Source organism: Diplotaxodon limnothrissa, linkage group LG5 (assembly GCF_057381915.1).
Source record: "Diplotaxodon limnothrissa isolate DT_005_m linkage group LG5, D_limnothrissa_male_GT1.1, whole genome shotgun sequence".
Taxonomy (NCBI): domain Eukaryota; kingdom Metazoa; phylum Chordata; class Actinopteri; order Cichliformes; family Cichlidae; genus Diplotaxodon; species Diplotaxodon limnothrissa.
In genome coordinates this window covers 40,617,185-40,644,977 of record NC_140600.1, presented here as the reverse complement: position 1 = coordinate 40,644,977, position 27,793 = coordinate 40,617,185, and the positions used below count along the sequence as shown (strand labels likewise).

At 46.6% G+C, this 27,793-nt stretch overlaps 1 protein-coding gene across 3 annotated transcripts in view; it reads left to right on the top strand.

Moving 5' to 3' along the window:
• Positions 1-6,144: 6,144 nt before the first annotated feature.
• The window catches only part of dag1 (dystroglycan 1), a 60,039-nt gene continuing 38,390 nt past the window's right edge, over positions 6,145-27,793 (top strand). Inside the window, exons 1-2 of one of the 3 annotated variants that reach the window (XM_085353621.1) lie at positions 24,013-25,085; positions 25,286-25,390. The gene's annotated coding sequence lies outside the window, so the exon portion shown is untranslated. Of the gene's footprint in view, positions 6,575-24,012; positions 25,391-27,793 lie in introns of those variants that run through there. The other 2 variants (XM_085353618.1, XM_085353619.1) reach the window with 2 other exon arrangements.

Genomic DNA, 27,793 nt, shown 5'->3' with positions numbered 1-27,793 from the left:
GTTGCCCGCCTCTTTCCTTTGCTTTTCTGTCATCTTGCAGATACTCAGCATCACCTCAGCTCCATCTTCCTCAGGACTCCAAAGACAGTGAGATCAGCCTCCCTGGACCTGCTCCTGCAGTCCTCGACCACGTGAAGTCGGCTGGCCTCTGCCTAAAGCTCTCAGTACAGCAATTTTACTCCACGAGCAGTAAAGTTGTGTTTTGCTGAATGAGGAGGCTTTTTATAGCCACTTAAAATTCTTTCACTTTGTGCTTTTACTTTTCGTTGCATCGGTGAGTATTTTACTGACTCATCTGCCCCCACGTGACTCCTGAAGTCCTACGGAGACCTTCAAGTGACACAGAAACTTCTGCTTCTGACGATGAATTGGTCAATTGTTCAATTTCGCCTCTCTTGTTTGCGGCATTTAACAATACATTTCCAGTTATCTGACGGAGCCTGAGAGGCACGGAACAATTTTTTGTCTCTGCACAATTGGGACAATGTCTGCTGTCAGTTATAATAACGCTCTCAAAGATGGCCTAGTTCTCGGACAAAATACCAACAATTTTCCAGATTCGTTTCATCCCTCGGCCCCCTCACTCATAACTGCCTCCGCTGGTTCTGGCAGCTCCACTTCAGTGGACGCTTTCATGTCCGGAGATGTCCCGAGCACCGTCGAAGCTAAGTACACACCGTACTCAACTTTTCTTTCACCTCCAGACTTTCGTATGTGATCACTGAGTCATCACAGGGCAGACAGTGTGAGTTTCAGCCTTGCACTCCTACTCGCCGATCTGAGAAAACTTAACTCCCAATTAAACACGAATGAAATGAAGCGCGTTTAATGAGCAGATTGAAGTTTCACATCTCACTCACTCTGAAATGAAACATGCATTACTTAAAAGTGACACCTACGCTCATCTCGTACTGCGGATTTAATGACAGAACAAAGCCGTATTAAATGAAAGCAATTTTCTAAAGGACAGACAGCCACTTAACACCGACACAAAGATAACATCTGTGCAGGTGCAGAAGACCAGCACAACAACAGACTCTTGCGCTCAGATCAGTACACCACAGTACGCCATCAAAGAGCTTTCTTTTTAAACACTGCAGAGAGAAAACTTTCCCTCAACTTTACAGGAGAAAACACATTTGCGTTCCAGACTGATGTGAATGTGGAATTTCCTTCAAGAGATGGAGAACTGGTGCAGTGCCATCGAGATCAAATCAAGAATTAGCCATTGATTTGATCTCGATGTCAGCGCAGTCGGTTCGTTCTTCCATCCATTTCTGTTTTTCCAGGTCCGAGTCACAGACATAGGAGTCACTTCTACAGGTCTGTGGTGTTGAAGAGAGACAGGACGTATGTATCTACCATCATTTCTGTCTACGAGCTGTGGGAGCTGACAGAAAGATTGAGACTGAGGACCAAAGTGGCACAAATGAGCCGTTTCCACACCAAACACTCGCTGGAGGGTTTTTGGAAAATCACCGTCTGTTTGGTTCAGAGTCTCAGACCAGTCGATCACCTGCTCTGTTCTGTTTTGCATCACATGGACTTTGTACATGCGAGCTGACAGGTTAAAGTCTGACTTTATGGCCTCAGATGTAATGCTTCATGCGTAACGTGTAGAAAGGTTTGGGGCTGCAGTGCATGCAGGACTCTGGCTGCCATCGCCTTCCTCACAGACTCCGTATCCAGAAGCTGCAGATGTTTAAATGACGACCGTCCTCTCTACCGCTGATGCATCAACCGCTGATGCGTCAGTAATTTTATGACTTGATTACGAAGACTCCTGACACGTCTGAATCTGAATCAGAATCAGATAAGGAGAAAATGGAGAGCTGGATAAACGAATATTCTCAGAATGACACAAACTACTCCTCAGTTCTTATGTGTTAACGTCTTAGTTTCCATGAAACGAGTAGTAAACTGGCCAAGCTGAAGCTGCTGTGAGCCTCGGCCTACTCCCGCCGCTCGGCGCCTCGTGTGATGTATGAAACGCCGTTTGTGCCGTCAGAACAATGCGAGACATCGAGAGTGCTCTGAAGTGCTCTTGAGATAAAGGCACAGTATACACGCAGTCCATTTATCACCACCCTGCTTCACGCTCACATCATTACGTACCCAAAGGACAAACAGGAGGACAAAGGAGGGGGGAACAACTAAGCTGTAGTGCCTCTGCACCTCACTGTACAATACCTTGTGCAATACTTTTTGTAAATAGTCAACAGTGCAATAGACTCAATACTTGAAATGTGCAATTCACTTGTATTTTTATTTTTTATTCCTATTTATTCTATTTATCCCCTTTGTATATTTTATTTATATTTGTCTCTGTATTTATATATGTGTGTGTGTGTGTGTGTGTGTGTGTGTGTGTGTGTGTGTGTGTGTGTGTGTGTGTGTGTGTGTGTGTGTATATATATATAACAGTTCTGTAACTGTAACTTCGGTCGTTGCTGTGCTTTTTTTGGAAGTCGAATTTCCCAGAGGAACCCACCCGAGGGATTAATAAAGTTCTATCTTATCTTATCTCTTATCTTACCCTATGCTCCCTGAGCAGCGCTGTGTTCGCTTCTCTCCTCATCGCTGGCTCAGATTTTGGAGAGTGACCTTCCAATCAGAGCTCTGCTTCGTTAACGGCACCTTTAGCGGGATAGCACTCAACGCCATGCGACAAACAATGGGTTAAAGACGTTAAGGCGTTAGCATTTACACGTCTCCAAGCAAAAGTCTGTTTTTTAAGCCTCGGTCCCATCGTGCGAGGTTACAGTTCAGACCCTCTCCTAGAAACACGAGGCTTTTACTACGGATAAAAAATGATTTTATGATCTCATAAAACACTTAGCTGAGCTTTTATATCCAATCAGCCTCATTTCACGCAGTGCTGAAATGCAGGCACACGCATAAAACCTCTGCAGGTGCCTTCACTCTGTCCATACAGCCAACACAAGCAATGCAGGCATGGAGACAAAGCCTCCGGCCCCACGCAGACGCAGTTTAAAGGGTTTTTTTTGAAAAGCAGCTCAGCTTCCTCTCTGAAAACATCTGCACAGATAATATTTATGCTGCAGAGAAGCTCTGAAATCACAGGGCTGCTTTATTCTCATTTCTTCGCCCCGACCGACCAGCAGAGCCTGGATCTGCTGCATGTTGCTTCCTGTTAAAAGAGAGTTCTTCCTCCTCACTCTCACCAGGTTCTTCTTATACACAAATCTCTCGTTAAGTTCTAATATATCGACTCTGTCTCTGGTTCAAACATTGGATGAGCTTCTTTGACTGTTCAGCCATCATTCTCAGCCTCTGCATCTTTTTGTCAGCTCTGCTCATGTGCAGCAAATTGTTGAGTTAAAGTCTCAGGGTGCAGCCCAGGAGCTCCCGGTGTGCCCATCGCTTCAGTAAAGAGTCTCTCTCAGGCTGACTGAGATTGTCTCTGCCCTTCAGAGACCCTCAACATGAACTTTTACTGGGAACAGTTGACTCCTCATCCTCCAGCTTCCCTCTGCTAATGTGCTTCAGTTGTTTTCAATAAACTGCATGCTCAAAAAGATGTTTTGTGTCACTCCCATTTCTTCTTGTTGCATGTTGAAGCTCTACTCGGAACCTTGTTAAGATCCAACCATGCAAAATATGATTTTTTTTAGTTGCCATTTTTCAAGTGGTCTTAAACTTTGGATCTTTTCTATTAGCCTGGCCATAGCTCTGCAGCTAGCCACCAGCTACCTCATCACTTTACGTCAGCTGAGGTCAGGGTTCTCCCACCTGCTCTTCAGTTTTCTGTCTTTGTTTACGCCCAAAGTGTTGGCGGAGTGTGTGATTTATTTCTGATCAGATCATTTTCCTGGAGTGGGACTTGGAGCGTTTTTAGCTCTCTTTGGTGCCTCAGAGTTTGACTTATTTGGGAAATGGAGACGAGAAATGGTTAACAAACATCAGACAGGTGGGTATTGTCTGGATCTGTCATACAATAGAAAAATAAAAGAAGCTGAATTCAAAATATGAGAGGATTTGGTCAAAGTTAAATGTCAGATATTATCTTGTTCATTATGAGCTGTTAAGACTTAACTGCGTGCACAGATATCGACAAGCCCTGCACGATGATTATTCACATCCTGGATCAATGTCATAAGCGTCTCAGCTCACCGGAGGAGGCGTTGAGTCAACAAATTGATTATTTGCTCATGATTAGAGGGTGAACGCTTCACAGATAAAGACAGAGAACAGTGTGGAAGCTCACCTGAGGCTGCGCTGCAACAGGAGGGAGCCAGCCAGAGATCGAGCAGGACTCTCAGTTAGTTTAAAACTGTCACTCATCAATCAGCACGTTTCAAAGTTTAAATCCAGTGCTGTAAATAAAACTACAGTTTATCATACATGTATTTATTTCCAGCTGCAACATTGAAATGATGAACAGCTTAATGAATTCATGAATAATTATAAGGCAACAATATGCACATGATTCTAAATAATATATACTTTTACTTTAGGCGCTTTTAGTATATTTTGGTGCAAACAGCATCTCCACATCATTTACATTTAACTTCATATATGGAAGTGTGTGTAGTTTACTTGCTAATATTGACTTATGGCCTTTTCATCCACATCACGGAGGATATTTTTACATACATGTTTTAATAATTTGTTCTTGGTTTTTCTGAGTAAGGATCGTTTCTGCAACACCAACAGAAAGCCCTTCATGTTCTTTATGTAACATCGTAATCGTTTCAGTTATTGTCATGTTGGGATTGTGGTGGACGTGTGGCGTCGCTCTTACAGACCAACACGACTGAGACTCCCGCAGAGACTCCAGCGTTCATGTCGAAGAAAAACGAGATCTCTCAACGCAAAACAACAAGAAGGGAGGCCCACAACACGCCTGTGTGTGGGAACTGATGCATAACGGTGCGTTTCAATAATTATGAGATAGGCCATCAAAAGGGCGACAGTTTGAAGGATGACTGAAAGAAAGAAGAGTGCGTGGAAGAACAGTGATGATTGTAGGCAGAAAGTGAGAAGTAGGAAAGGTGAAGATGCATTTTTTAATATTAGCCTCTGACAAACAACCTCTGTGTGATAATAATTAAAATGAATGAACTAATGAAAACTAATGTAAAATCAGCAAAATCTGCTCCGGAGACCAGCTGGAGCGAAACTGCAGTGATGAATCTGAACAAACCAAACCTCAGCGTCTGATTCGCTCCTGCTCAGATTTCAGATACTGTTTATATGTTTGCTGATGACACACAGGTGTACTTATCAGTGCCTAAATCCGCTGCAACAAAAGACTGAAGTCCACCTGAAAACCAGAATCTCCAAATCAGGACCGAAATCCTGGAATAGTTGCGCGTCTGAGTTTCGTTTAGACGGAGGAAAACTCGCTCACGTGTTGGCGTTCAGCAGGTTCAACCACAGCAACGCGCACATTCACAAAGCTGTGTCGCCTTGCTGTGTTTCAAAGGACAGACTTGAAAATCCTTTCACTGGTTTAAAAAGCACGAGCAGACCAAGTTACGTTTCAGATGCGCTCGCACATTTCCGCAGGCTCAGTTTGCGCTCCCACGCTGAGAACCAGAATCAGCTTGTAGATCTTTGCGGTGTGAAACGAACTTCCTGAACACCTCACATCAGACTGTGGCTTTATTTGTTGTACATTTCTATTTTTTCTTGTTCTGTCCTATATTTGATATGTTTCCACGTTTTTAACTTTTGGATGTTTGAATTAAGTTCACTAGAATTTGGAGTCGCAGATCTTAATCTTATTTGGATGTTGTACTTCATCCTTTGACTGATTTGTAATTTTACTGATTAATAACTGTTTGAAAAATGAAATGCAAACAAACTTTTATATTTTGTATTTTATTTTGAAATCCAGTTCCTATCTGGTGTATTTGTCTGGTAGATTTGTGTTACACACACATTTGGCTTGAAAACTAAAGAACTAATTATAAAACACAGAATAATAATAATAATAAGTGCTGCCCCCGCGCGCAGGCCACTGGTGGAGAGGTGGCGGCGCTGAGGGGAGGGTGGGGGCAGCTTGGAGGGTGGAGTAATTCAGAGAATGCGAGACACTGCCCTCCCTCCCTCTCTCTTCACTCCTCCTCCTCCGGGTGGAAATTCATCCTTCAGGCTGGGTAGCGGACATTTGTGAAGAGGACGTCGGGAGTGCGGGACGCGGAGACTCGGAGACCCGCGGTGGCAGCAGAAGTTCTACCGCCGGGTTTGGTGCTCTGCGGCTTCTGAGCTCCGCGCACAGCGGCGTGATTTCCGTCTTGTGCTTTTCCGGTGGCTCTCAGCTCTTCTCGGTTCCTCGGATTTTTCCAGCTGCCGTGCCTCCCTCAGCTCCAGCGGTGTTCCACTCGGAGCTTTACGGACATCCGCCTCTGCTTCGTGTGCAACTTTGGAGATCTGACACCGACACACGGCCCGGTTCGTCCGCTGCACTCCGGAGTGAACAGGAAGGAGGTAACCGGAGCTCCCCGTCGCCTCCTCCGCCACCAGCTCCGGTGTGACCGCGGCGGCAGCAGCGGAGAGGGAAGCGGGATTAATGTCGGGAGGACCCGGACCCACAGCAGCGCTCACGGTCAGTGTGTTCTCGGCTCTGTGCGTCACCGCGCGGCGGCTCGGCTTCCCGCCGGTGCTTCCGGTGTGTTTAAGTGTGAATATCGGTGCGTTCGGAGCGCGTCGGCTCCAGCACGCCCCGGAGCCCTGCTTGTCCTCCGTGTCCGCGGCTCGGGCTTCAGAACCGAACAGGTGCTTTTTAATTCGGGGGTTGGGGGGGTGCCTCTTTCTAAAACGCCTCTCGGTCACAGTCGGGCTTATTTTAGGCGTCATGTGTGGAACTCTGCCCCTGACGCGGACACAGCGCGGCAGTCAGGGGCAGCGTTCCTCGGACACTCGGACGGAGGCTGAGCGGCTCGCTGACCCGCCGGCTCCCCTGCACCCTTCCCGGGCTCTCTCTCTCTCTGCTGGGCTGGAAGTTGGCCGAAGTGCACCAGGCGCGTGAAAACGTGCCGGGCGGCGTGGACGCAAACCTCCACCTCATCAGCAGCTCCTCGGGACTGCGGGGTGAGCAGCGGGGGGAGAGGTGAGGAAGGTGCGCACCGCAGGGTGTTTTCGCCCGACTCTTCTTCATTCCTCTCACGTCCTCTTCGCCATGGAGACGTTTGACAGTCTGCCGCGGCGCGGGGACGTCTCCTCTGACCGGGGGACGGCGGGGGGAGGGGGAGTGAGGGGGGCTCACACACTGCTCCGGTTCAGTGATGGTGTTGCTGGACTCATCAATCAGTCTGTTAATATTCACGTCGTTATGAAATAATCCTGATTTCGGTCATTTTTAAAGCAGAAATTTCCTCCTGAAAACTGAATATTTTCGCTTTATATCTAAAAAGTGGCGCTTCCATGACGTCATTTTCTCACCGGTGAACGGTCTTCTGGTCCAAGCTGATCGGTAGCTGCAGTTTTCGTGAATTGCGTGAGGCGTGCAGAGGTTTTAACCACGGGACGTGATTGGCTGCTTCACGCCAGCGGAGCAGGAACGCGTCCGTGTGCTGCTGCTGGACCCCGAGCGGCGCGGGCTCTGCACTCGGTGCACAGCGGGTTTATTTCAGACACTCTGCTGATCCAGGCTGACCTCAGCTCTGATCTGCTCCAGTTATCTGTTAAACTTCTTCACTCTCAGCTTGCTTTCTTCATGGTTTTTTTTTTTGGTCCAGAGTAATGTGGCCCCTCTGCTTCACGGGCCCTACATAAATTAAGGGGCTGTGCTGTTCAGTAATGGGTAATTTGGAGGGTTTTGAGCGGTCCCGTGGGTGCTATTACTCTCTGTCTGAAGCGGGAGCAGGCCTGGAGGTCCACCTGTTCTCCTATTACCACCAATGGAAGTAGATCAATACCTCCTCAGTACATCACCATGGATTCTGTTCTCTTCTATTCTGTCGAGGCTTCAGTGACGCAAATCAGCCAGAGCTGCAGCTGAGCACACTGTGTGTGTGTGTGTGTGTGTGTGTGTCATGTTGATGGGGCTGGTGTGTTTTGTACACATGCCGACTTTAATCCTTCACACTGAGAACAATGTTTGTTTCCGTCTGAGAGCCGGAGCTGATCAGCGTCATGGTGGCGATGAGTGTGTGTGTTTCTACACCGGACTGTTAATTTGTTCACTGTGTGTGTGTGTGCTGACTCTGACGTCCAGCTGTGAAAGTGTGTATGTGCCCATCGTTTGCTGCTTTCCTTCCACGTGAGGCCGTTTTGTGGACACTGTGGATGAAAGTCGTTTTATTAGGCAATGATCAGATAAATATTTCAGAAGTCAATGTACAAAAATGAGGCATGCACTGATAGGTCGCCGTGCTAGTAAACAAAATGCATTTCCTGATGTGAGTGGGTGATGGGTTTTGCGGTGGGCCTGACTGTGGATGACGGCAGACTTTCAGCCTGTAAACGTGTCTGTTAGACGCTGACCGAGCTCACAGTCACATTTTTAAATGTCTTGTTTTGTTTAGCAGTTTAACACCTGCTCACGATCGTATTGGACAAAGAAAAGTTGGAATATTGAACGTTTCCTCTGTGAAAAGGCTTCAGTTGGATTTCTGTAGCACTGCAACACTACAGCGAGAGGGTTGTGCTGTGGGTCATGACTTCATCAGTTTAATACTTGATTTGTTTCCTCTTTCAAACATGAAGATGAAGTAGTGTGTAGAAACGTGGACATATCTGTGAAGATAGTTGCAGAAGCTGGCCGTGGTTCTCCACCTTCGAAGGGTGGAGTTCCTGTGTTTCTGGCCTGAGAACGCCTCCGTGTCTCCCCAGGAGAGCTGAGGGAGGGCGGGGTGTCTCTGATGCCCGTGAAACCCCGATGCAGTTTTTGTGGGAGTAACGTAGTTGCTTTGGTCCTGGGCTCTGGTTGTTTGGGATTTGCACCCCAGACTGTTTCTCCTGGCTCCAAGGAGCTCCACAGGCGTGTTTATCTGCATGAAGCTTATGTCAGCAGTTTTCCTTTGGGTGTGTGTGGCTGCCTGCCCGTGTTGCTCATGTAGGAGGGCAGTTGCTGGGGTTGGGTTATCAGTGATTCTGCTGCTGTCGGGTTTGGTTTAACTTCAAAAGAGGTCGTAGATGCTGGTTTCTTTCTTTTTTTCTCCATTTTTGCCAGTGACCTGCTGCTTGTTAGGTCCAGATGTGGACCTGTGGTGCTGAGTTGTTTCAAACGCAGTCAGATGTGAACATGTGAAAAAAAGGCAAACGTGTTCACCCAACTGTCCCCGAGCGAGAAAAGCTCTAAAAACCAGATCAGTGCAGCCGGCAGCTGCAGTAAATAACCTGGTCTCCTCTTCTGATGAGACGCCACGCGCACTCTGAGCCGTCATCGGTTTGTCGGAGAGCTGCAGCGGCACGGCGAGGTGAGAAACGTTTTGACGTCTCTGTCTGCGTCGGGGGAAAGATGCCTTTTCCTGCTCTCCGGCTGCTCCTCATCACATTTTCTCTGCTTGTCCTGTAGTAGGCGTCTCTGCGCTGACCCGTAAGGGCGAGCGTTTGCTCTCGCCTCTGAAATGCCCCCCAGCCTTTGTTAGAGACGCTCTTCGGGCTTGAATGACCTCTCGGAGCTGCTCGTTGCAATGATGAGCCTAATAGATGTGGTGCAGGCTTTGTGTTTGGCCTGCTGTGTGCTGGCCCACTGAAACAAAGCCTGCTGGCCCGTCTTTGAGGTTTGGAAAGGAAACCCTGGAATTCCACTTTGGGTTTTGGGCTCTACCCCCCCTTACATGCTTACATAAGCAGTAATGTGCTGAGTAACTTCAGACCAAGGGGCAACCTCTGGAGCAGAGAAATGAAGGCAGTGTGCAAACTAATGTTCTCCTGCAGCGAGCCAGTCTCTGTGGACTCCCGTGTTAAAACGTCCGACTTTACAGGGGGAATAAACATGTTTACAGCCTGCTTCAGCCTCTCTGGATAGCTTCTCCTTCATAACAGCTCTGAGTGGGGCCATCTCTTATTTTTATTTATAAGTCGTCCACTGCAGGAGCTCCTGACTGCTTTACGACCCCCTCCTGCGTCGCAGCTGCCCGGCATGGCGGTGCACGGGGCGTTTATGCAAAGATAAACCTTGCAGGCTCATTTTTTTGTCTTTGTTTCTGTAAATCTGACAGCAGCAATGGTTCAGCCAAACAGTCAGTCACACTCCCCTTCCTCCTCTTCCCGCCTCTCTCGCAGCATTTCTTCTGTCTGAGCGAGTCCCCATCTCTGAAATCAATATCATCCAAAATAGGATCGAGTTCTCGTGTTATGAAAAGCCTTGTGCATTTACAGGATGATGAGTCTAATCTTTGGCTCCCTGCTTTTCAAACTTTTGGGTTACGAGAAGGAAAGGGAAGATTGGGTTATTTTTTTCTATTTTTGAAGCTTTGGGTTGAAGGTAAAGAAAACGTGCTGTGGAATAAGCCCGCTTTATCACGCCGGGAGATGAGCTTGAGATCCTTTAGGCGCTTTCCCTCCTCTCCTCCTGAGCTCTCGTGGGCTAAAATAGGGGGATGAGGCATCCCGAGTGTTACTGTGCCCACAGCTGACTACCCTTCTGTCGCTGTGAGTCATGCTCTCACCACGACTCGAACACCACTTGTCGATGCGCGTTTGTCAGAACTCGAAAATAAAATGGTCATGAGATGTTTAAAGAGCCTCGCGGGCTTTAGGAGGCGTGGGACGGCGAGGGCTATTCTTAGCCTGAGATAACAACGGGGCTTTGGTTGGCGAGCAGATTGAGGGGTGCGAAGCGGGCGAGTGCTGCCGAAGCTGGTTTCAGACACCGGCCTGCAACCCAACAGGCCTGCTGCTTTGTCTCTAGCTGCTTCCTTTATCATTAACAGTCGCAGCTTTCATCCGGCGTAAGCGCTTCATCGGGCTTACAGCGTTCAATGCAGATCCCGTCAGTCTGTCAGGGCTCACGGGGAGTTTCCTCCGTCTTCAGCTGCTGTTCTTCCCACGGACGGAAGATCATTGTGGTTAATTTCAGTCGCAGAGTGAGAAATCGGTGCTGTGTCAGTGACTGTAAAAGTTCACAGCCATTAGAGTTGACTTAACACTTTTGGATATTTCCGAACGCTCGCTTGGAGTCACACCACACCACCAGAACACCCCAATCAACACCTGTCAGCTTTAAATAATCAGCACTGGAGTTGCTGGAGTTCAGAGGCTGGAAGTCATTTCAGGCCCAGCGCATTTTATTTCCTGCTTGCAGGATTAATTGATCCTGATGCCACTAATATCATCAGAGAGGAGCTGCAGTGGGGCGATGGTGGCAGGAGAACTTGTTTGTCCTTCCACGGCGAGCTCATCTGTGCGGATGCTCGCTGACTAATGTCACACATGCTTGAAGTGAGGGCCGTGTTGACCCGGCAACAGGAAGAATCCTCCACCGTCCTAAATAAGGAGGACGCCCCCCTCAGGGGGAGGAGCTGCCCAAAGCTTGTGCTCATAGATCAGCGTAGGACTGCCTTCGCACTCTGCTCTCGCTTCGCCATGGCGCATTGCTACAGCAGAGATGCTGTAGATGCTTAAAGTCCTTCACTTGGGGCGGCCACTCCTCCTCCCACGCTACAACCACCACCTCGGCTTTGGAGGTGTTACCTCACATCGTAGTCAGGTCACACTTGGCTGGAAACCATACTGGTGAATTTTAAGTTCGATTACAGCGGAAATTCACAGTGACGATCTTGTTTCTGTTACTGTAGTCGCTTCACTTAAGCCCTGCATCCCCCTCCACGATCCTGCCACAGCTCACATTCATTTCCTGCTTTTCTTATTTGCTTTTGGTCGATTTGCAGTTTAAGTTCAAAGACATTTACAGAAAACAGCTGAGATCTAAATGCAGAGCAAAGCGTGGAATCGATGAGCCTTATCTTTCAGACCTTTACTTGTAAATGAGTGGCAGCGGCGCCGTCCACAGGTGAGTAAAATGTCCCCTGAAGCCTGTTTGTCACGTGCACGTGCGGCTCTGCGGATGCACGGTGGCAGCTTCTTGCAAATCTGACATCGGCTGCTGCAGAGGGAGACGGAAAGCAGAGCCGGTCATAATGAGCGATGCTCGGTGCGGCGCTCGGGCCTGTAGTTGCTGATATGGATCCATTTTAGAGCTCAGCAGGGGGCGGACGTCGATCTTGTAGTGCCGCCTCGGCGCTCGTACCTGTGGAGCGCTGCTGTGGCTCATATTTGTTTGGATCAGTTGCTGACGTGCCTCATGAACATCAGAGGTCAGAATCAGCTCCTTGTTACTTCCTTCTGTTTGCCCGGTTGCCGTGGCAGCAGCAGATATCCCAGTCCCCCCCCCCTCCCTGTGTGTGCTCACATGTCACACTTCTGATTTGGGAGGAGAGAAAACAGGGTGGCAGTTCAGTAATTAGTTCTGGAGCATTAACTGCTTATCAGTGGGCGCTTTTATTAGCCCCCCTGTTTTGGCTGGTTAGCCTTCTGGACATGGAGCCAAATGGCGCTCCAAGTTGTCCGGTCAACCATGGAGGAATTCCTCCGCCGTGCCAGAACCCTCAGTGCCGGGAGAGGACCTAATTGTGATTCGAAATCGGTGTCGACACAGCGGCCACACGCTGCTGCGTGATTTTCACCGCCGAGATGGAGTCTGATTAGCTGAAATGCTTCCAGCAGCGAGCAGATAGAGCGATAGGACCGGAGCCTGGGTGGTGCCGTTTGATTTGCTGGGCCAAGCATTTTGTAACCCGTCTGGGGTTGGGGCTGCTTTTTGTTTCACAGAGCAGAAGATGTTAGATGTGAAATAAAGTCTGAAACACGATAGATTTGCTGTTTTTCTGGGTCCAAACTGATGAAAAGTCTTAAAGGCTGGGAGGATAATCGTACACAAGCCCTCGGTGGCTTGGATGTCAACAGGAAACACCAACTTAAATACCGGACAGTTTCACAGCGTGTTCATGTTGAGCAGATTTTAAATCCATAAAGAAAGAAGAGTGTGGGAGATGCGGACCTTTAGCCCACACAGGCCGAAGGTTAATGCTTCAATATTAACTGGACAGATGCTCATGGACTCAGAATTCATATGATATTGAATATTTGTGGGTCATCTCCTGTTTTCCCTCAGTGGTGACCCATCTGGAGTGTCCAATCCTTTCATAGGATGGATGGAATAATTTTATTTCCAACACAAGTGAAAAAACCCGAGAAAAGAAAAACTTAAAAACATCGAGTTTTCATGAAATACACAATGTTTAGCAGAAGTTTACACTTTTTCTGTTCCCACCCCCTTATTTTATATTCCAGTATTTACACATCAATATTCAGAATATGACATTATACAGTCCACACATGTTTACTATATACAGGCTACACTCATATATGCTACACTCATAAACTCAGCACCCTGTGGTTAACACCCACTATGTGTAATGTTTGAGATGTAATCTGTGAAAGTCTCCTACTGTCGGGATTACAGTTCGGCTCGTCCAAACAGAAGCTTCCAGACGTTAAACCAGCACCAACCTGCGCTGCAGGTGTTCGGTCTGGTTTTAGCCTCATGCTAAATCGGCACGTGTTCAGAAACTAGAAGACCAGAAACGCTTTCATGGGAAACGTGAGAAGTTTAGTGTAGTTTGTGGTCTGTGTCCACTCGCCCTGATCGCAGGGGATCAGTTTAAGCTTCTCATTCAGGCTGGAAAACATCAGTGAAAACAGGGGATTGTAACCCAACCCAGTCATGGGCGGGACGCCACCTGGTGGATGTTTCCCCAGCACCGCTGTCCAACGATGAAAGTTCAGTTTAATAAAACCTGATTGTAAAAGCGTTTCTTCGTTTCTGCTCCTTCTTCTCTGCCGGTGATCTTCAGATTTTCTGTTTCTTGGAGCGGCATCGGTCAGGTTTCCATTCTCAGGCTGCTGTTTCATGACGTGCAGTAGATCTTAGTGAGGTGCTGGAAACAGGCTCGCATGTGTGGACATGTTGCTTCAGGAATTCAGCTTCAGCCATGGAGAACTGCCCGTTAGCTGGGGGAGCATAAAAGTGCCAAACAGACACAAATGTTTGCATGAACTCAGTTTTACTTTGTTGACGATGTCTGTGATAGCAACGCGCTGAAATAAAAAAAGATAAGCGCTTGTTTGCTTATCTCGTGTGTGGTGTTAAAAAAGAGACTGTTATCAGGCATGTGCTGCTGCTGCTGCTTTGGAGACGATTTGCATGCTTTATTATTAAAAATTAATGCGTGTGGTGCAAGTGTGAAAGTGAAAGAGACTCGGGAACCAAAGAAATGACACATGAAGAGGAAAAGCAGCATTTTTCACATTTGTCTCCGGCGGTGGAAACACATTTCCTCTGATGGATTTATGCTTCTTCTGCAGCTCATTTTTTTTCTGCTGCACTCCCTCTCAGAGCATTTTTTTTTTGTATTAATATGAAAGCTGCACAAAATTAATATTTTGGACACAAAAGGAGATGGCCTGCTTTTATCAGCAGAGAGGGGAAACAAACGTCCAGTCATTGGACGGTCGCACAATTTCTCTTTTTCTTTGGGGGGGGTTGATTTTAAAAACAACGTCACAGCGTCACGCCGAGCTCTGACTGTGACGTGTTGCTCTACACCGATCAGGGATTCATTGATCAAACAACCAGGAGAGTCATCCATAATGGAAACGATCATTGGCTCCATCCCCGAATAAAGATTTAGAAATGAGCTCCACCTCTGCGAGTTACAGCAGTAAGATGCTGATTACACACTGATGCATGATTAATGATGAGCTAATGACACAACGCGACTCTCAGCGCGACTATTTTCCTTCATTGAGGTCGCTGACTTCAATTAAATTTGTCTGATTACACCTCAAATTTTGGCTTTAGTTTAAAAGGTGTGTGTGTGTGTGTGTGTGTGTGTGTGTGTGTGTGTGTGTGTGTTGTTGACTCAGGCAGACGGCTCGGCCCTTCCACCTGGCCCGGAGCTTTTAAAGCATCAGCGACAGACAAATACAGCCGGCCGAGGAAATGAGACGTGAGAGAAGCTGACATGTTAAATCTAACAGTCAAACACCACCCGGCCAGCTTCACACCTGCCCCTCTGTGTGTGTGTGTGTGTGTGTGTGTGTGTGTGTGTGTGTGTGTTGTGCAGTTGGTTTCTGAGTAGGTGACTTTACTGGCGTGAATTCAAATGTGTACACACTTGCATACATGCATGCACACACACAGGAGTAAAGACTCCAGACTGCAGAGATGCATTCTTGCAGGAGGAGAAGAAAGACGCAGCGTTTAAACGTCCGTTTGCGTGTTCGGCGATCAGTTCTTCAGTTCCAGTGACGTTTGGATGAACGTGTCAGTTAATTGGCTACAAACTCTCAGCAGAGAAAACTGAAAAAACATTTTTTCGCTGTTCATGAGATCTGTTGCTGGTTGTGTTCTTAATAATCACTTCAGCATTATTGCTATTAGTGCGTTAGTGCTGCAGTTAATGGTTATTATGCTTAAGACTCAATTATTTCTCTCAGATAATCAGATTAAGCTCCCGGAGCCTGAGATCCTGATGATGGCTTCTTCTCTCTGATCAACAATCACAGCAAAGTCAGATTTATTCTTGGCAACAATACCGGAGTTAAAAACACTCAGAGAGAACAAAAGCTCTCACAGCTCGGCTGCGCAAACTACAGCAGTGCAGGCTGCAGTCATTAGTGCGCATTAAACATCTTTAATATTCACAAATGAGGCTGATGTGAGGAAACCTGATGGCAGTTACCAGCATCAGCCACCAGCTTTTCTACTGATGGGTATCAAACACTGAGAAAAGATTATAACTAAAAGATAGGACGGTAAACTCACGCGGGCTGACTGCTCAGCCCGTCACAGGCATGATGGGTAATTCCTACTGTTTCCACAGATTGTATTAAACATCTGGACTGTGGTGTCAGTCTGCACCCCAACAGGTGTGTCCACGCTGCTATCGGCTCTCTGCGCCCCTAAAAGCTTTAAAATATGCATCTGAACAATGAGAGGTACACGACGGTGCCACAGCCGGCCTGATGCCCTGCGATGTTAAAGTGTCATTTCTCTTAGCTGGTACAAGAACTGGTCAGCTGTGACGAGCTGTGGGTGGACACCAAAAGCAGAAGGTCGAAGTTAGAAGCATGAGCTTCCTCTGCAGGACGTCTGGGCTCGGCCTCTGAGGTGAGGAGGCTCCTCCTCCACATCAAACAGATCCAGCTGTGGTGGGTCAGCAGGACCTCCCAGGTGGGTCGTTTCGGGGATGTCTGACTGGGACCCTGAGGGCAGACTCAGGACCTGTGGATGGATTAACCAGGAAGGCGAACCCTCATCGCTCTTTAAGAATAGAAATGTTGCACATCGGCGTCCATCGCAGTTCCACCGTCACATGTGCGTGACACGGCGGCAGCCTGTGATGAATGACCAGGTGTTGGTCTGAAACCAGTGAATCAATGGCTTCAAAGTTTATCAGTAATATTTTTTGGCTAAATTGTCTTAACTTTATCAGGTTCGTCAATTTCTTTACAATCTGCTTTTGCGCGTCTCCGTCAGTGAACGCCGCCACCGCTGCAATAAAGCCTGATATTTCCTGGATAATCCACTTGTGTGATAAACATAAATTTGGCGACGACTGCAGAGACATTGAGTTTCAGATACATCCAGAAGCTTCCAGCTCTCTGTTAAAGGAGCTCGCATTTCTGCAGCAGGAAGTAAACATGAAATGTGTCACGGCGGATGAATGCTCATCTCCGAGCCTATTTGCAGATTTGTGTAACGGATCAGGATGTCATGACTCACCCATTCATCCAGTTATTCGCCCTCCTTTTCATCCACCCACCCTCCCATCTATCCACACACTCATCCACCCATCAAGCCGTTTATTCTCTCCACCCATTCATCCGTCAATCTGTCTTTTATGACAGGCAGTCATTCAGGGGACGAGCGCTGCCGTCTGCCAGCTCGCTCTGATGATTCACGTCCTGGAGACGCCACGGTGGCGGTGCATGCGCTCGGCGTGTTTGTTGGCGGGCGGCGGGGATGGAGGAGGAATTTGGGAATGACAGTGGATGTAGTAATGGGATGAGCTGATTTATTAGGACTGCAGAAAGGCACGGCAGAGGGTGAGACAGGGAGAGAAATGGGGTTAATAGAAAGCCGTGGCGTGAGAGCGGCAGAGAAAATGAGCACAGAGGTGGAGGATGGGTGGAGGTGGTGACAGCAGGAGGATGGGTGAGTCGAGGAAAATTACACGAGGGAGCAGATTATTGCCTTTGAGCATCCTTCCAGCGCTGCGGACCTCAGGAGGACGGTATTGTTGACGTCGCTGCCGCTTCAGAGCGTTGCACTCTGATTGGCCGATAGCCTTCAAGGGCAAACAGACTGCAGGTGGAGCTCACACCCAAACTCCCCGCTGTTCGCGATGTGGCGGCGGAGTCTTATCGACGCCACAAAATCTCGCCGCCTGCCGACTTTCAGAGAGAGTTTAAAGCAGTTTATCAGATCTAAGAATCATCTGAAGACTTTTATTGGAGGCTGAAACCTTTGCTGGAGTTCAAACTCAAATACCCTAACCCCTAGCACAAAGGTGAGCTTCAGGACGATGATCTCTGCTGACGACAGGAAATGAGGGCGGTCCAGCTGCTTGTAGATGGTTATGGTCTCTCTTTGTCTGTAAGGTTGGGTTTATGAAACCTGTTCTCCATCATGTGATGTGATTTTGGTGTTAAATGGTGCCTTTACTGTCAATCTGCATCTTCTCAACTTGTTTTTAATTGCCTGGAGTCACGACCTTTGTTCAGGATGAGATGTTTCTCGTCGTCCTTTTGGTTTCCTCCAGTTCAGAGAATCGGAGACTGAGCCAGTCGTATTTGGGAAGGAGTGTCCCACTCTAGGTGATAACATGTGTAGCCCTTTAAGTATGTGAAGTTATCGTGGCACTTATTAATCATTCAGAGTCTAAATACTCTGTTTGCTCAGAACACAGATGTCTCGACATTTATTGGTCCATTGTTTACGCTTTACTGCTCACGTTAACGATGTCGTATATAAAAGGATTGCTCTGAATTTTAAGAGTTATCTGTACTTATGAATTCAAATTTCACCTGTTTCCTTCTACACACCTACAAGAAGAAAGTTGACTGAAAGAGGTGGAGCTAAAACGCCTGCACTGACACTCAGTATAAACCAAAGAAGGATTATTTTGAATGGTGACTCATGCAAAGCTGCTCTAGGAGAGTCCAAGAATAAAAACGCGAAGCAGGAAATGAGCAGAACCGGTCCCATCCGGCTTCTGACACATTTCTGCGTCAGGTTCAGACTCAATGTTTTTGTATCCTGGCGTCACCAGTGGTGGATACTCACAACCCAAAACAGTCCCTCTCATACCATCCCAGGAATATTATCCTGGGATGGTATTCCTATACTGAGGTAAACGACAGCTGTTGCTGGGGGGATGGAGCCGGTAACGATAAAACTGGTGAGGAGAAACATGAGTGTGAGAGTCTGTTTAGACCTCAGGATAACGGTGATATTTAGCGTCACGTAAGGCAGCGAGTGTTGTACATCCAACAATCGGCTGTCTGTGTGGAGGGATTGCTGGCAGCAGACGTACTGCTGCATGCAGAGATAGCTGCTCGCTCCTGCCCTAATGACTCCCCCTCTCTCTCTCTCTCTCTGCCGGCTGAAGTGGGTCTCTTGAAGTGCAGTCCTGTACATCCCGATAGCACAGAGCAAACAATGGATGTATTGGCCGTGCTAGTGAGGGTGTTAGCATCTCAGAATAACAACGAGTCGAGAGAGGACGCTCCGGTTGAATTACTGCACTTCAGAGAAAATCCTCGCCGTCTCTTCCTGCTCTATGAACAAACACGGCGCAGCCGAGCAGCCCGTCTTTGTCTTTACTTTTAAATTAAAGAGGGCAAAACAGATGCTGATTAGTTTTCTTTCCACTTGGTAAAATTAGATCTGCTCCAAGTGCCAGAACTTTATTCATGCATACATATCTGCTAAGTATGGCAAGCAAAAAGCAGGGGTTCATACAAACAAGCAGAACGTTTAAAAGTCTGTGTGGTTTCTTTGAGGGGGGGTTGCATGCTTCACTGTGCAGCCGTGAGGGGTGTGGAGCTCATCCTGAATGTTCAAACAGAATTCATATCATTCCAGCCGAGCTGTGCTGATTACAGGCCCGGCTCTGCAGAGGCTCAACACCTGGTTTGAGGTGAACTTAAATAGGAGCTCTGCCGTAAATCCACCTGATGTCTCAGGACTTAAACGCAGAGCAGATGACGGCAGAGCGCCTTCAAGTTTACTTTTTCCTGAGATCTTAAAGCACTTTGAAGGTTCCAGAAATGTCTCAGGTGATTGCTGGTGTGTTTTTTGGAGGTTTTACTGTTATTTTTGTGCCTTCGCTGGTAATCATATATATTTAGCCATTATCTAAATGTTCATTTTCTGGATTTTGCATAAAACAAAGTCAAATGGTTGGCGTAAAATCCTCGAGACGTGCCTTGTGTGTGCAGAGGACTTAAAGAAAGCCGAGCTGCAAAGACTCCATATCTCAGATCCTCCAAACTGTCACACTATAAGTAACTGAACCCAAATTACACTCCAATAACTTTGCAGACGGCACAAATTGCCGACTTTGAATGAAGCCAGCGTGAACGTCGTTGTTTTATGAAGCACTCTGCAGTTTTATGACTTGTTTTCTTCAAGCTGCAGGCAGCCGTCACCTACAGTTAAGAAACTCTTTGTGAAATTAGGTTTTTCCTTTTATTAAAAAGAGACGCATACAGCTCAGTTGGATTGGATTTAAAAAGGCTTCATTTTGTTGCTCACGTGGCAATCTGCAAACACAAACACCTGTAGTAAATACACGAGGGGAGGGGGGGATCAAACAAAATGAAGGCACAGATTTCAAACCCACCGACCGCACATTTTAAAATTACTCATTTCCACCTCCATGTTTTCTTCTTGGACTCTTCTAGAGCAACTTTGCATGATTCATAGTTCAACATAATCCTTCTTTATCCCGTCCTGGTCATTCAGCCAATCAGTTCATCCTCTGTCTGACCTTGTAAACATGCAAATATCCATCCTTGATGACATCATGCAGAGCCAATCGTAGAAAAAAAACTGCTAATCTGTCTGAAGGTGACGTGATTATTAGAAACTCTGGCTGTGTTTGAGCAGCAGGTATTTGACACGACCTCGTGTGTCTGAAATGTGAGAGTAGACCTCTGCATTTAGTCTGCCAGCAAACATGCCGAGCATCATTCACATCCTGAATTCTGCTCTGTAAAAACAAACTTTCTCTTATCATTCAAAGCTTAAAAAGAAAGAGCACCGCCCAAAAAATTAAGTCAAATGACTGCAAATTGCAGCTGGCTCCAGCTCGTATGTCTTTGAACTGAGGAAGTCATCGTTCGAGAGCCCAGCTGCTCGGCCGTCGCCGCTATGTTTGAGCTTGAACTCGAGCAAAGGTTCCAACCTGCGGTAAAGAATAGGTGAGCTTGAGCTCGGGGTCTTTAAATGGGAAATAAGAGATTCTTCCTGATTCGAAAGACAGACGAGGATTCATAGTGTTAGTCGAACCTTTGGTCTCAAAGTCTGTCCTCGTGCACCTGGAGCATTTAAAGTCCTGTTGTGCCTCTGCAATGGGCGTGTGATCCTTCAACTCGGTCATTACTTTTGGGCAGAAATGACAGATCTGGTGAGTCGGGCGGCCGGTGAGCTACGATTGTTTTAATGTGGCCAAAAAAACTAACGACATGGATTGTGGCACACATCTCGGTTCAGTCATTTCCTGCTGTTCTCCCTCAAGAAGCTCAGGACGTCACAGTAGATTAACCCAGTGTGTGACGGGAAACTCGCCCGGTAATGAATGTGAAAGCACTGATGTTGATAGACCTGCTCCCACGTTCTTCCTTTGGTACGCAGGAGATGCAGTGATTTAATTTCAAGACTCTGCGGCTCTTTGGAGTTTCTTGTTTTGACTCTTTCTTCGTGTTATTGTTACTGTTATTCCATCTTCTCCACGTCAGTCGGTCAGGCCTTCAGCTGCTGCCATTACAAACTCTGCCTTCTCCTTTTTTCTGCGGAGCATCTAAATCTCCTGATGTTCAGGCTCGAGCCTTCAACCTTTCAGTCAGTGCCAGGCGCTGCCTTCTCCGCGTCCTTCCCTTTAGTGTTATCAGTTTCTCCTGTTTGTGGGCACTTATTACTTTTTCTTTTTTTGATAACACAAGTGCAACGTCACCTTCACAGAACCTTCTGCGGCACAGTGCTCTTAAATCAAAGCACGCCGAAAGTCTGCAGAGAAGATCACATTTTAATTGACTGATTAGCATCAAAGAGGCTTTTTTTCCACTTCACACAGAAGCTGCACAAAGGCCGAAGTTGTTGATGTGATCCAAAGACCAAAGTAGAGACAGGCGAGCAGAATAACCAAATTACCAACCTTGAATTGTCTCTTTTTAGTTTTTACCTGCACGTCCGAGTTTTGAGTCTTGAGCCTTTGTGTTGCAAGTCTCTGACCGTCTTTCTTTTCGGGCGTTTTCAGAGATGAGCTGTGCTCTCACACCTCCTCTAACCTGTTAGCGGCGTGCAGTCACGGCTGTATCAGCGCCGATGGCGTGTTCTCGTCGGTAAAAAATAAGCCACGCTGTCGGCGACTCCGTGTTCTCTCACATGTTTTCATTTGCAACAGTTTAGAGGGATTTCAGGTTTGATTCCTCGTGACATTTACCTAAGTCCGTCTGCGGCGGAGCGTCCGTAACATCCGCCACTGAGAGGAAAAACAAAAATGGAGTGATAAATATCAGCTGGCCGTCTCGCTCCATTGGGCTGAGATACATTTAGTAGACGGGGGGCATCTTTAACCTGGCCAAAAAATAAAAATCCACACCGTGGTGCCTTTAAAACCCTGCCAGCCAGTTGGAGGTCACATTGCTCGGGCTGTAAGGCTATCAGCCGTGGCCCGCTATTATCATAGAGATAAAGAATGGGGCCTCGAAGCCGAGACGTCTGCAGTGACCGTGGAGGGAGCGAGGGGAAGGGAGGTAGACGAAGATACGGTCTGGCTGCAGTGAATTATGTCCTTTGGGAAAAAAAAAAAAAATTACCGGCTGGCAGAAATGTGAGTTAGCGGGCGAGCGAGCGGCGCTCTGGCCGTATCGCTGAGAGTACTTGCGAGTGACTCAGTAACACGCTGGCAGGCTGGTGGAGTGAGTTACTGCTTCCAGCAGATTGAACAAATTAATAAATGTTATTGATCACCGACCTGCTGCCTTTGATTGACAGAAAAGTCGATTTTTGATTGATTTCTTGTTGTTTTTGGACTGAAACATTAAAACCACCTCCTTCATGTTGTCTAGAAACCGAACGAGCTCTAACCCGCTGGGCCGCAGAGGCAGGAGGGTTGGGTGGTTGGACAAATGTGCTTGCTATCTTTGTTTCCCAATAAATATTGTGAATAAGTGGATGAACTCCAGCTCCACCATCTTGGACTGCTGCTGGGAGCGCTGGTGACTTCTCCTAGCAGAAACAAGTCTCCACCTGTTAGAGGCTCTGGTTCGATTTGGCAGAACCGGGACTAATGTTGTCCACTGCAGTCCAAGACGGTGGAGCTGGAGTTTGTCCTGCAGTTGGACTTGAAACAGCTGAATGGCACTGAGGAGAGCACCGAACGGTGACCTGAACATAGGGAAGCATGATGGGAAGGATTGGTGCTAGCTGGCTTGCAGCTTTAAAAATAAGAAAAAGAGGATTTTACATTCAAGTCAAATCAAATAGTTCTTGTAATAATTTTAGCTCTTCATTCCCACGAGCTTTGGTGGAGGCTCTGTTGGGTAAGCCATCTGCATGTTGGCTCTTCTCCATCACTCTGATCATTAACAGCTTATGTTTTGTTTGCACATCAAGGGGCCTACAGGTGGACGGTGACACAGGTGGTCTGCTAGCTTCGCCTGAACTGGACCTCTGGTCTGTGTTTGTGCTGTTGGAGCATTTTTGATGACATCATCTGACCAATAATATGGCTGCTGTGAGATCACTGTACTAACAGGATCTGAGCTCCAGTTTTGGTGAATAAAATTCATATTTTTGGATGTTACTGAGCAGGTATCTGTAACATGGTCCTGGTATTTATGTGTATCCCACAAAGGTACTGCAATGCAACAAGAGAACCGATGCTTTGTCCTTCACCTGTCAGTGGCTGTTGGCAAAGAACTCTGTCCAAGTGACCTTAACTCTGGCGTCAACTGTGTCTGCAAACAGGAGCTGCTAGCAGAAACTGTTATTGTTGCCAATTTAACATAATGTAACCACGCACAGACAAAGAAAAGGGGAGGAGTTAAGCTGCCGAAACATCATTCTGCCTCTGTGCATGCCCTAAGGCATTATGGGAAGTGCAGAAGAGTAATAATAGGCGTGTCAAAGATCTGTTGATATAAAGTGACACGCTCTGCTCGCTGGTCAAACGCAGATGTTTTCCCTGCGTTTGCAGGTCTGTGTGGTAATAAAAGCAGATTTTTAAATTGTCTCTCGGTGCAAAAACGTGCAGCTCGTTCTGTAAGTAACAATGCACGGCACGTAGGGCTGGGCGATATGACCCAAAATTCATATCTCGATATTTTTTTACCTGGATGGCGATATAAGATATATATCTCGATATTATTATTTTTTTAAGCCATAAGTTAAGAACAAAAAGAGAGTTCTTAGTCACACTGTGTCCCAGCTGTCACACGGGCACTTTTATTTACATACAGCGTAGATGTACATGAAGAAATTACTCAAAAATAAATTATCAGCATTTATTAAATAATCATGGTCCATAAATAAAAGAAAACAATGTTGTTTTTGTGCATAACAAAAAGCTCACAATTGTGCAGTCAAAATGTAAACTAATAGATGCTGAGCGTAATAACAAAGAGATAGATTTCACAGCTGCACCACGTCTCTGAACAGGTCTCTGAACACGTATCACTCCGCGAGGCTCCTCCTCGGTAGCCGTAGTCCTCTGACAATCCATCAAGCAGTGCAGCTCCGTAGCTTAGCAAAGTCATATTAAAACATTTTTTGACAGATTGCTGAGCGCTGTGTACCACATAAAATCGGTTCGCGGTCAGTAAGCACAACCAGAATTCATACATAAGGCGCACTGTCGATTTCTGAGAAAATGAAAGGATTTTAGGCCGTGCAGCACCTCCGGGCTGCATGTCGTTAGCGCGGTTAGCTCGTTAGCGCGGTTAGCTCGCTAACACGTTGACGCCGTCCAGCCCCACGCACGGTAACTCGCTAACGGAGATTTTCCGCTTTCATCTTGTCATTGCCTGCAGGTGAAGCTATGGGGGAGGCGGAGTTGTGTTCAGTGAAGGAGAGGCGAGGCCGAGTAACGCAGCGTAGAGACAAAAGTGGACGAAAGAGAGGCAAACCTGCGGCTCCACAAGTATAATTATAACGTAACATAGACTATATCGATATAAACGATATTGTCACATCTTATATCTCGTATGAAAATATATCGATATTTTTAAAAAACTCGATATATCGCCCAGCCCTAACGGCACGCTTGGCTAATAATACTTGTGTAAATAAAGAGAGAGGAGGGGAACAACCCGGGGGTTTACATGAGTGTGTATGCAGCAGGCTGGCTGTCTGCGCTGCTGCCTGTGTATTTATAACTCGGCAGTGGAAGCCAGATAGGACAGGCACGGAGATGAGAATTGATGACCTGCATCAGCTGGGGATGGGAGGAGATTCCTATCACTGCAAACTCATCGCACACTGATGCAGGTAACCACACAAACATGCTGTGTGAGCGGAAACCGACGGCGTACACACAGGAAACGCGATGGCTGCTGCAGTAAGAAGGTCACTGCGGTGTGTGTGGAAACGAGAGCTGTATCGTCAGACGTGTACCTGCTCACAGCTGACCCAGATTAGGCCCGTTTTATGTTTGTGGAGGAGGAAGGAGACGTGTTTGCAGTGCGGAGCTAAATGGAGCCTGTCAGAGGCGTGAAGCACCCGAGGGCTCGTCAGTTTGGGAGTCCACCGTGTACCTGACCCGTTTTAACTAACCCAGAAAGAAAGTAGAGCCTCGTACATCAAAGTATGTTTACAGGTAAATATGTTAATACCTCCTTTAGCTGGTCACCAGGTTTGACTAGCTGACAGCCACTGAACTTTCAAAATAAGAGCAAGAAGATCTTATTAATAATATTAATAATGATCACAAATTAATTTCTTTGACTTTCTCAAAGTAAACTTCAGTGCAATCACACGTTTTTTAATCATTTTGTTTGTTGCCTCGTTTCTCTGCAGATCCTGACCCTCAGCCGGAGGTTTCTTCCTGTTAAAAGGGAGTTTTTCCTTCCCACTGTCACCAAAGTGCTTGCTCATAGGGGGTCATATGATGGGTTTTTCTCTGTATGTATTATCGTAGGGTCTACCTTACAATATAAAGTGGTGGTGTTGTGATTTGAATTGAAAATAGATGTTAGATGACGTCAGCTGTTTAACGTCTGATCCGTAGAAACCAAAGAAAACGAGGTTGTTGTTGCTGACCTGGGCCCTGTTTCAGGAAGCCGGTTTAGAAAACTCAGAGTGAAAAACGATACGCAGGGTTGAGTAACCCCGAACTGTCCAACTCGGAATATTCCGTTTCAGAAAGGCTGATAACAATTAGTTCAGTCAACGCGGAGTTGCTTTAACCCCAAGTGAAGCGCGCGGACGAGGATACATAAAGCCCTGATAAGCGGAGCACAGATTAAGCGAGTCACCATGGAGACGGAGGGAAAGAAGGCGTGGTCAATGTATTTTACAGCGCTTGAGGCCGAAATTCTGATGGCAGCATATGCCGATAACACGCAAATTCCGCGGAAAAAAGTAACACAGCCACAGCTGCGAAAGACAGGGAGCATGCATGGCAAAACATAGCCGACAGAGTCAATGCGTGAGTGTTAATATAAACATTGATCTAGGGATTTCCACCCATTTAACACGTTATTTTATCATATGTTATTTTATTTGTTATTTTATACATTTTATTTTGTGATGTGATGTGAGCGCAGGTGCAACCCAACAGGCCCCAAACGTTCCTGGCAGCAAGTAAAAATGAAATATAAAAATATAGTCCAAACAGGTAAGGTGTAATTGTATTATGAGCCATAGTGCTTGGTCTGTTTGTCCCATGTAAATCAATTGCAGTTAGAGGCTACATTAATTTCCTTTCTGTAAGCACTTATTGAAATTATCTGAGCACATTACAAGTACATATTTGCTTACTCTGTATGCTCAAATGTGGCCCGTTATAGCCAACAGAAAAAAAGCGGAGGCCCGAAAAACAGGTGGGGGTCCTCCACCACCACCACTCACAGAGGCTGAGCAGTTGGCCCTCAGCCAAAACAGTGGGCGCCCTGTGGCCGAAGGCATCTCTGCGGGGACATCCTCTGAGGCAATAACCCCGCAAGACACAAGTGCCTACATAGGGGGTAAATCCAAAATAATACATGATGTGCATACATCCTTTCTTCACAGTCACCTTTGCAGTGCTACTCATTCATTTGATAAACTCTTTACCATAATGGATTATTTTGTAGTGAAGTTATTTTCCGACTGATTTTGCCTTCCCTCAGTCTTGGTTGTCTTTGAGAGCATAATGACAATGAAGTGTAAGGTGATTGGTATGTTTGTTAATTGCCATTTGGTCCCTTGTAAGTTATAAGTGACCTGTATAAACCTCATATTCTATCAGTTGATGGTGGTGGTGTACTGCATCTGGTGCAGCCTCCTGTTGAGCCAGACCAACATGCAGTTGTGAGTAATACTCCACAGATTATATGAGTTTACAGTAGAACAGCAATGTTGTTTATTTCTTTACTACAGGAAAATAATGAAGAAACATTGACAGCTGTTACAGAGGAGGAAGCAACAGAGACACTTTATGAGGTTTACATCTTTTAATACTTTGTGTACAGGAAATACAGGCGACCAATAAAGCCAGTTGAACAAAAAATCTGTTTATTCTTCTTTCAACATGTTGAGGTGATGGGTCAAAAGAAATGATTGTGACATATGGTGTCTCTGACTGCGCTTCCATCTTGTATGTCCGTGGGAGGGTCAGGATGTTCATGGTTTGGATCACTGCTGATGTTTGGTTCAGAAGGACAGTGTTCTCCTCTAATTGTGGCAATGTTGTGAAGAATCACACATGCCACAATAATGTCACATGCCCTTTCTGGGGTGACCCTGAGTCTTTGCAGGCACTGGAACCGGGCCTTAAGCATTCCGATAGTCATTTCAATTCTGGCTCTTGTCCTGCAATTAGCCAGATTATATCGCTGCTGTGGGCCCGGTTCAGGGTCAGGGTAAGGGGTAAGCAAATAGGGTAAACATGGATACCCCCTATCACCAAGCAAGTAGCCAGTGAACTCTCCTAAGACAGAAGGATACACTTCAGTTCAAATGTCCCTGAAGCAATTGGTCTTTACATATTTTAAAGTATTCTCAACTCACCATGTCCAAATTTTGTGCTCAGTGTACATTCACGGAATATTTGTGAGTCATGGACAGAGCCTGGCCACTTGGCTTCCACATTTGTGATAATGTTGGCAGCATCACATATGATCTTCACAGTGCAGAGAACACAAATTAGCATCCATTACTATAATGAAATAATTTGTTAGTTTGACATGCTACAGGGAACTATGTACCTGTACATTAATGCTGTGGAAAGACTTCCTGTTCACATAGTCTCCTTCATTTACTAAAGGAGCAATGACTGGAATGTGAGTGCCATCTATACAGCCAATCACGCCTGGGAACCCTGAA